Source organism: Ictalurus punctatus, chromosome 7 (genome assembly GCF_001660625.3).
Source record: "Ictalurus punctatus breed USDA103 chromosome 7, Coco_2.0, whole genome shotgun sequence".
In the NCBI taxonomy this organism is placed as follows: domain Eukaryota; kingdom Metazoa; phylum Chordata; class Actinopteri; order Siluriformes; family Ictaluridae; genus Ictalurus; species Ictalurus punctatus.
In genome coordinates, this window is record NC_030422.2 from 33,131,385 (window position 1) to 33,142,064 (window position 10,680).

The 10,680-nt window shown below is 38.8% G+C and overlaps 1 protein-coding gene across 1 annotated transcript in view; it reads right to left on the reverse strand.

Moving 5' to 3' along the window:
• The window catches only part of LOC108261206 (uncharacterized), a 97,362-nt gene extending 87,768 nt beyond the window's left edge, over positions 1-9,594 (reverse strand). The window contains exons 1-4 of the mRNA XM_053681735.1: positions 9,556-9,594; positions 8,689-8,726; positions 1,199-2,676; positions 345-487 (exon numbers count right to left, since the gene is read on the reverse strand). The gene's annotated coding sequence lies outside the window, so the exon portion shown is untranslated. The remainder of the gene's footprint in view (positions 1-344; positions 488-1,198; positions 2,677-8,688; positions 8,727-9,555) is intronic.
• Between the last annotated feature and the right edge of the window lie 1,086 nt (positions 9,595-10,680).

A 10,680-nucleotide genomic window follows, 5' to 3' on the forward strand; every position in this document is an offset into this window, starting at 1 on the left:
TTACAGGAAAATAATCAAGTTCAGGGTGTTAGCAGTAACTCCGCTTCATCACACCACCACATCGCTCAGTATTTTACTGTAACAGTGCGACAAACACACAGTTTATTAACGCTGCTTATTCTCAGCAACCTGCTCGTCTTTTTAGAGAATTCAGTATCATTATAAACCAGAGGAGTGTTCAGGAGTAATGACTCCAGATGTTTTAACAATTTTCTATCTTACTAGTGTCTACTTAGTGCTTAAGTTAATGCATGTTAACTGATAAAAACAAATGATCACAAGTACAGATAATAATATGTACAAAGCAACATGTTATAAAGGTAAAAAGGTAAGCTTTATCTTACTATGAGCCGCTGTGAAGGACTGAAGGCAGCCGAGAACCAGCAGAACCAGCAGGAGAGAACGAGAGACCATGGCTGCTGATGATGATCACGATGTGAACAGGACCGTATTAATGCAGATATCACTTCAGCACTGGTCTTATAAGCTGATAAGAGGGGTGTGAGAGTGTGGTTTGAGAGGGGGTGGCAGTTTGATGGTGATGAAATGTTGCACTTTGATTAAAAGAGATAAAACTCATCCATTCCACAGAAAACCAAGCAGCGGTTTTCAACCAAAGACGGAAAGATCTGAGCAGCGTTTACACACTTTCCCAGCCAAACTTATATAAAATAAAATAAATATCAATATAAATAAGTGCAGCTTCACTGGAGTAAAAGAATCATTTAACCAGCACGACACATCACACGATACACCAGAGATAATCAATAATTATTATTAATATGTGCCTAATTATTAGCATGGCCTGTACTTCTTTAGTCCCTTCACTGGGTTTTAGTGTGAAGTGCTAAGAACAATATCCTGTTTTATTTTCATCTCTGAATCGAGATTGAAAAAATATATTATCACTAATTCATCACTAAACTAGATCACTAGACTAAACTAACATCACTAGACAAAAATCACTAATTGGTTTTGACAGGTCTAGGTCAAAGGTCATCATCAAATATAATTATGATGGCAGGTCATTATATATATATATATATATATATATATATATATATATATATATATATATATATATACACATACATATATGTACATATAAATATGTTAAATCCGGTTCTGGTGCAATCCTACGCACTCACAAGTTCTTTCACATAGATTGTATTCATATATACTATGGACATGTACATACCTCTTCCCCAGGAAACCAAGCTGTGGTTTTCACCTGAAGTGAGCAGCCACACAACTTACAACACTACACCACATAACTATAAACAATAAAATAACAAGAAATAAGTGCAGCTTTGTTCAAGTAAAACTATAAATCATATTTTAAACAAATTTCCACATCACTCACAATAATACATCGTCATTATTAAATGTGCCCAATGATTAGCTTGTGCTGTACATTAGTCCTGTATTTTAGTCTATACTTTAGTCTGTACTTTAGTCCTGTACTGAGTGTGAAGTGCTGAAGAGAAATATTCTGTTTTATTCTCATAAGCAGTTTAAACAAACACAGAATAAAAATAAAAAAGTCATTTAAATAGTAAACTAAAACCTATTTACATGAATAAATCTGAAAATCTGCTTTGATCAACAGAAACTGTGTGTGTGTGTGTGTGTGTGTGTGTGTGTGTGTGTGTGTGTGTGTGTGTGTGTGTGTGTTGTGCTGCTGAGGATAGTGATTAAAATAAGATCGTGATTACCATGCTGTGCTCTCTCTCTCTCTCTCTCTCTCTCTCTCTCTCTCACACACACACACACACACACACACACACACACACACACACACACACACACACACGTTTAATCCATTCCTATTTCTGTTGTTTTTTTTTGTGTTTTTTTTGTACCTAAGTTTCATAAAATAAAACATTTTTAAAAAGATATGTTGTGTTTTATAACTTTTTACCTTGATGGAGGATAACCTCTAAAGCTGCTGAATTCTGGATTGTGATTGGTCAGAAGCTGTTGATCTGTGCAGATCTAATACGAACGAGCACATTAAAATAAAAGCTGTGACTTCTATAACACACTGTTACTGTATATAAACCTGAAATAATAAAACGGGATAAAATCCACAAGTCAGAAATAATGAGATTATTATGTCAAAAATAAGGAGGTGAGATTTTGCAGCTTGTGGTTCGGAGCGTTTTAGTGTTCGTCCACGAGGTAGTGAGAGTGAAGCGTTTTGTACAGACATTCGTTTAAGGAAATTCTTTTTATTTCTCATTTATAATGATAATTATTTTGCCTATCTATATGTGTAGCTCTGTATCTGTCAGTCTATAATACAGTAGATACACAGAAATGTTGAGGATGGGAACTTCTGCAGTAAACAATAACATGTCTCATAATACTGTGATTATTTACTGACCTTCAATATTCTATTATTTTTACAATCTATAGCCATAGTCTTACAGTGTGTATGTATGTCTATATGTATTTGTTTGTTTTTCATCTTATATAAATAACGTTTTTTAAAAATTTTTTATTAAACATTGCTATCAAAGATGTGATATCATTAATCTCTTAATGTAACTAACATTGTTTTCTTTTCAATGTGAAAATGTGATTTACACTTTATTGTGATTTACACTTTAATGACTTTTACAGTTATTGGATTCTTCAGGTATGTGATGCAATACACATCTGCTCCATTTGGACCTGTGTGAAAACATTTATGCATTCATTTATCAATCATGGATTAGCACTCTGATACAATGCTTACTAAATAATTAAAGACTTGAGATGCTTCTATATCTGGTATGTTAAATACCGAAGCAGTACTGAATTCTGGATTCTGATTGGTCACAAGGCACTGACCCATTTTCTATAATAGCAGCTGTGAAATTAATGCAGCTGCAAGTCACAGTTTTTTAGTTTTCTTTTTAATCCGGTGAGGTGGAGCATTCACCATAAAAGTGACTGAGACGTTAGAGTGTCTAGATACTGTTATACTTACACTACACCACTATAGATACTATTATACTTACACTACACCACTATAGATACTGTTATACTTACACTACACCACTATAGATACTGTTATACTTACACTATACCACTATAGATACTGTTATACTTACACTACACCACTATAGATACTGTTATACTTACACTATACCACTATAGATACTGTTATACTTACACTACACCACTATAGATACTGTTATACTTACACTACACCACTATAGATACTGTTATACTTACACTACACCACTATAGATACTGTTATACTAACACTACACCACTATAGATACTGTTATACTTACACTACACCACTATAGATACTGTTATACTTACACTACACCACTATAGATACTGTTATACTTACACTACACCACTATAGATACTGTTATACTAACACTACACCACTATAGATACTGTTATACTTACACTACACCACTATAGATACTGTTATACTAACACTACACCACTATAGATACTGTTATACTTACACTACACCACTATAGATACTGTTATACTTACACTACACCACTATAGATACTGTTATGCTAACACTACACCACTATAGATACTGTTATACTTACACTACACCACTATAGATACTGTTATACTTACACTACACCACTATAGATACTGTTATACTTACACTACACCACTATAGATACTGTTATACTTACACTACACCACTATAGATACTGTTATACTAACACTACACCACTATAGATACTGTTATACTTACACTACACCACTATAGATACTGTTATACTTACACTACACCACTATAGATACTGTTATACTTACACTATACCACTATAGATACTGTTATGCTAACACTACACCACTATAGACACTGTTATACTTACACTACACCACTATAGACACTGTTATACTTACACTACAGCACTATAGATACTGTTATACTTACACTACACCACTATAGATACTGTTATACTTACACTACACCACTATAGATACTGTTATACTTACACTACACCACTATAGATACTGTTATGCTAACACTACACCACTATAGATACTGTTATACTAACACTACACCACTATAGATACTGTTATACTTACACTACACCACTATAGATACTGTTATACTTACACTATACCACTATAGATACTGTTATACTTACACTACACCACTATAGATACTGTTATACTAACACTACACCACTATAGATACTGTTATACTTACACTACACCACTATAGACACTGTTATACTTACACTACACCACTATAGATACTGTTATACTTACACTACACCACTATAGACGCTGTTATACTAACACTACACCACTATAGATGCTGTTATACTTACACTACACCACTATAGATACTGTTATACTTACACTACACCACTATAGATACTGTTATACTTACACTACACCACTATAGATACTGTTATACTAACACTACACCACTATAGATACTGTTATACTAACACTACACCACTATAGATACTGTTATACTAACACTACACCACTATAGATACTGTTATACTTACACTACACCACTATAGATACTGTTATACTTACACTACACCACTATAGATACTGTTATACTTACACTACACCACTATAGATACTGTTATACTAACACTACACCACTATAGATACTGTTATACTTACACTACACCACTATAGATACTGTTATACTTACACTACACCACTATAGATACTGTTATACTTACACTACACCACTATAGATACTGTTATACTAACACTACACCACTATAGATACTGTTATACTTACACTACACCACTATAGATACTGTTATACTTACACTACACCACTATAGATACTGTTATACTAACACTACACCACTATAGATACTGTTATGCTTACACTACACCACTATAGATACTGTTATGCTTACACTACACCACTATAGACACTGTTATACTTACACTACACCACTATAGATACTGTTATACTTACACTACACCACTATAGATACTGTTATACTTACACTACACCACTATAGACACTGTTATACTTACACTACACCACTATAGATACTGCTATACTTACACTACACCACTATAGATTGTCTTGATTCCCCCTTGAAGCACCGTGCTCTAAGCGCGAATGCGCGAGCGCCTGCTGTTCCATTGTTGTCAGTAGTGACATCTGGACACGTGTGTTTTGTTTATGTTTCTGTCATGTCTCCTCCCTGTTCTGTCATTGGCTGGGATTTCACGTGTGTCTGTATTGCCCTCAGCTGCTAGCGGTTTAGACGCTGATCATGTCCACATATATACCGCGCGCCTCCCAGCACACAACGCGGAAGATTATCGTAGAGTTAGATTAGTTCGTGTAGTAGTCTCAGTCACGGTCCATGTTTAGAGTTAGTTCACGCTGGATTATCCGCTCCCAGTTCCTCGTCATAGTTCATGTTTCTCGTTTTGTTTATCGACCCTGTTTTCCGTGACCACGACCTTGATTCATGTTTAACCCTGTGTATGACTGCCGATCGCCTGACCTTCGCCTGTTGTGGATTATGTTTGTGGATTATGTTTGTGGATCACGTTTTGGATTTGTCTGCCTGTCTCTCTTTTAAAATAAACAACTGTTCATACTGCACTTGCATCCGTCCTATCTCCGCTCCGTCACGATACGTGACAGAATCTACCGCCTAAACATGGATGCAGCAGGAGAACGGAGAAAACGCAGAACCCGGAAGTCGACGCCAACCGTCCTGCTATGGACTCCGTCCACTTCCCACAATGGACATTTATGGAGCTTCCTGATCCATTTGACGGATTTTTCGGTTCCCCAGAATATTTTCTGGTAGACTGTCAATATTATTTCTCCAGCCTGTCAGACCCTAAGCCAGAGGAGAAGCAATGGCTCCGATTCATGTGGTCCTGGTTCTTTGGACCGTCCCGTCAGTGGGTACAGCTCCAACTGGATAAGCACTGTAGGAACCTGGACAGTGTAGAACAGTTTGTGGGGGAGTTCATGATGCGGTTCGGGAATCCGGAGGTGAGGGTCAAGCTAGAACAACTTTTCAGGGGGGTAAGTCTGGCAGGCAAACCTGCCCTGCCGTTTACCCACTACTTCAGGCAAACTCATGCAGAGCCCCAGCCGGAGGTTAACCTGGCGACTTCTGAGCTCGAACCTGAGACCCACGAGGTGGGCTCACCTGCTGAGCTCCAGCTAGAGGTCAACAGGGCGGCCCCAGCATCAGAGCCCCAGATGGAGGTTAACCTGGCGACCTCAGAGCTCGAACCTGAGACCCACGAGGTGGGCTCACCTGCCGAGCTCCAGCTAGAGGTCAACAGGGAGGCTCCAGCACCAGAGCTCAACCCTGAGGTCCAAGTCCAAGTCCAGTCTCCAGTCTCTGAAGTCCAAGTCATTTCCCAAGTCCCTGAGGTCCAAGTCAAGTCTCCAGTCCCTGAGGTCCAAGTCAAGTCTCAAGTTCCTGATGTCACGTCTAAGCCTGCTGATCCAGTTGACCAAGTTCCGCTAATATCTAAGCCCAACAACCAAGTTCAGTCCACGCCCAAGTCTACCGACCCGGTCGCCCAGGTTTAGTCCACGCCCAAGTCTACCGACCCAGTCACCCAAGTTCATCCCACGCCCAAGACTACTGATACGGCCAACCAAGTTCTGCTCATGCCTAAGTCTACTGACATGGCCAACCATGTTCTGCTCACACCCAAGTTTACTGAAACAAACAACCAAGCTCTGCTCATGTTCCCGTCTGACCCAACCAAGTTATGTTCACGTCCGTGTCTGCTGACACACACAGCCAAGTTCTGCTCACAGCCAAATCTGCTGACACACACAGCCAAGTTCTGCTCACAGCCAAATCTGCTGACACGCACAGCCAAGTTATGTTCACGCCCAAGTCAGCTGACAGGGACAACCAAGCTCTGCTCATGTCCACGTCTGCTGACATGCACAACCAAGTGTCAGCCAGTCGGCTGACATGACCAGCCAAGTTCAGCTTGCAGGCTCAGCCGAGGACGTCGCTCTGCCTTCCAGTTCAGCGAGGGACGTCACTCAGCCCACCTGCCCTGCTGTGAATGTCGCTCCGCTTTCATGCTCCGACGAGGACATCGCCCTGCTTCTCTGCTCTGCTGAGTACAGCGCTCTGTTTCCCTGTTCAGCCGAGGACGTCGCTCTGCCTTCATGCTCCGCCGAGGATGTCGCTCCGTAGTCCTGCTCCGCCAAGGACGTCGCTCAGCCTGTCTGCCCGACTGTGGTCGTTACTCTACCTCCCTGTTCATCCAGGGACGTCGCTCCGCTTCCCTGCGCCACCAAGAACACCGTGCGGTTTCCTGGATCTGCTTGGGACATTCAGCCGAGGGGGCCGGGGCCGCCAATGAAATGGGATGACTCATGGCACTCTGGGAGGAGTGCCTTTGGGGGGAGGTTCTGTCATGATTCCCCCTCGAAGCAGCGAATCCTAAGCGCGAATGCGCGAGCACCTGCTTTTCCATTGTTGACAGTAGTGACATCTGGACACGTGTGTTTTGTTTATGTTTCTGTCATGTCTCCTCCCTGTTCTGTCATTGGCTGGGATTTCACGTGTGTCTGTATTGCCCTCAGCTGCTAGCAGTTTAGACGCTGATCATGTCTACATGTATACCACGCGCCTCCCAGCACACAACGCGGAAGATTATCGTACAGTTAGATTAGTTCATTTAGTAGTCAGAGTCACGGTCCACGTTTAGAGTTAGTTCACGCTGGATTATCCACTCCCAGTTCCTCGTCATAGTTCATGTTTCTCGTTTTGTTTATCGACCCTGTTTTCCGTGACCACGACTTTGATTCATGTTTAACCCTGTGTATGCCTGTTTGCCGATCGCCTGACCTTTGCCTGTTGTGGATTACGTTTATGGATCACGTTTTGGATTTGATCTGTCTCTCTTTTAAAATAAACAACTGTTCATACTGCACTTGCATCCATCCTATCTCTGCTCCGTCACGATACGTGACATGGATACTGTTATACTTACACTACATCACTATAGATACTGTTATACTTACACTACGCCACTATAGATACTGTTATACTAACACTACACTACTATAGATACTGTTATATTAACACTACACCACTATAGATACTGTTATACTTACACTACACCACTATAGATACTGCTATACTTACACTACACCACTATAGATACTGCTATACTTACACTACACCACTATAGATACTGTTATACTTACACTACACCACTATAGATACTGTTATACTTACACTACACCACTATAGATACTGTTATACTTACACTACACCACTATAGATACTGTTATACTTACACTACACCACTATAGATACTGTTATACTTACACTACACCACTATAGATACTGCTATACTTACACTACACCACTATAGATACTGTTATACTTACACTATATCACCACTGTAGAAAATACCATATTATACTAAAATTATTAAACTATAGACAGTGGACAGTAGGCTAATTTTTCTGTTATTTCAGTTAATGAAGTGATATGGAACCATAATGTGGTGAAGACCTGACTGGAACTACTTTAGCTGTGCATTAACTGAAAACCAATTGCACACCTCAGAACGTCTGTCAGCCAATCAGAATCGAGAATTCAACAGCACTGTGGTGTAAGACTATAATAAACCATACTAATATGTACACTAATATAAATGCTAAAATGCAGACAGAAATACTGTATAGTGTACAGTACGATTACTTCAGTTACGTACCATAATGGATGCGGCAGGAGAATCTGTCTTGTCAGACTCTGGTGAAACAATAAAATATGTTATTAATTTTCATTTTAAATTAAATTATACCAACATATACTAAAATAACAACTGTACATACTATTATATTAACACCGTTCCACTACAGAAACTACTCTAATAACACTATGCACCTACAGATACTATACTAACACTGCACCAATATAGATACTGTCATACTAACACTTTAACACTTTAGATACTACACTGCTGTACTTAGGGCTGATTTATACTTCTGCAAGTGTGTATCTGTGACCAGCTCAGGATGTCATGCAAGGATCCTCACACAGTGAAGTCTTTATACTTCCACATTACATGTGCATGTCCACTAGGGTCAGTGTTGCATGCACCACACCAGAATTTACAGACTTACACAGGAAAGAAGAGCATGAAAAAAAAAGTTGTGTGGCAGTCATATTTGTTAAATTTGGTGAAGATCAAATGAGGATGAGTTAGAAAAAAATGGTTTTTCAGAAAATTCAAAATGGCAGAAATATATTCAGGAGGAAACCGTCTGCATTCGACTCAGCACGAACCAAGGAATCAAACAAAAACAAGGATGTTGTTTCTAGGCCTTACAGATAAAAAGTTATTAGCATAAACATAAGTCAACATTTGAGCAGTTGGTGGCGCTACACGGTTTGAGATGAAGATTCCAACCTTGCTGTGCTTAATGGTGAGACTGTGCTCTATCTGTGTGCCAAATTTCATAACTTTCCCGCAAGCAGTTCTATGCGCTGCCATAGACTCGTGCGGAAGAAGAAGAAAAAGCAGAAACTAACAGATTCAATAGGTGTCTCGCACCTTCGGTGCTTGGCCCCTAATTACCTGATTCCTCTGTGTAATCCTGTTGATCTGGAGGACTTGTAGCTAAAATAGAAAACAGCTAATCTTTACTCACAGAGATAACACGTGAAACTCAACACAGGCTGTGAGGTTGAAACACTACCCACTGTGCAGCATTTTTAGTTTATATACTGTAAAATATGCAGACCTGCGCATCTACAAGTGGAGATACTGTAGTTACATGATTCATTCACTTACATTCTATATCGGGTGAGGCAGTAGAAACAGGTTCGGGAGTAGAAACAGGTTCTGGTTGAAACACTATAAGATCATATTAATCTTAGCGGGTAATTTAACCCTTATACCAACACATACTAAAGCCATACAACTGTCTATACTAACACTATACCACTATAGATTCTACTATACTAACACGAACACTATAGATACTACAACATTAACAATGTCACAATAAACATTACTTTGCTATAATAATACTATCCCACTATTTATATTATTAAAAAAATATATATAAGATAATACCACACATACTAAAGTAGGTTCTACCATAATAATGCTATACAACAGTAGCTACTACTATGGCACTGCATATAAAAGTATAATATACTAAAACTCTGGACATTCCTATTATATACAAGGCGAATTCCCACTCAGAATAAAACGTTCATGAAGTGTTTTCACTCGTCTGTATTCAGCATTATCAGTGCCTTTTGTATCGAACCACATCAATTTAACTAGTTTTTAAATCCATAATTAATAGCAATCATGGCATGAAGATGCTTTAGATTTGCTGTGGTTTACGTCACCTACATTGTGTCTTTACTAGGAATCGCTTAAAAGAAAAAATAATAGAGATTGATAGACACAAAATCACACACAAATTAAAAAGTAACAGTGACAATTTAAATTACCCGTTTCCTGCATGTAATCCTGTTGAGCCGGATGACTTGTAGCTAAAATAGAAAACCGCAAAACTTTACATTTACTAATACTATACCACTACAGTATAAATACTATTATACTAACACTGTAGCACTATAAACACTACTACACTAACACTGTAGCACTATAAATACTATTATACTAGCACTGTAGCACTATACATACTATTATACTAACACTGTAGCACTATAGATACTACTATAC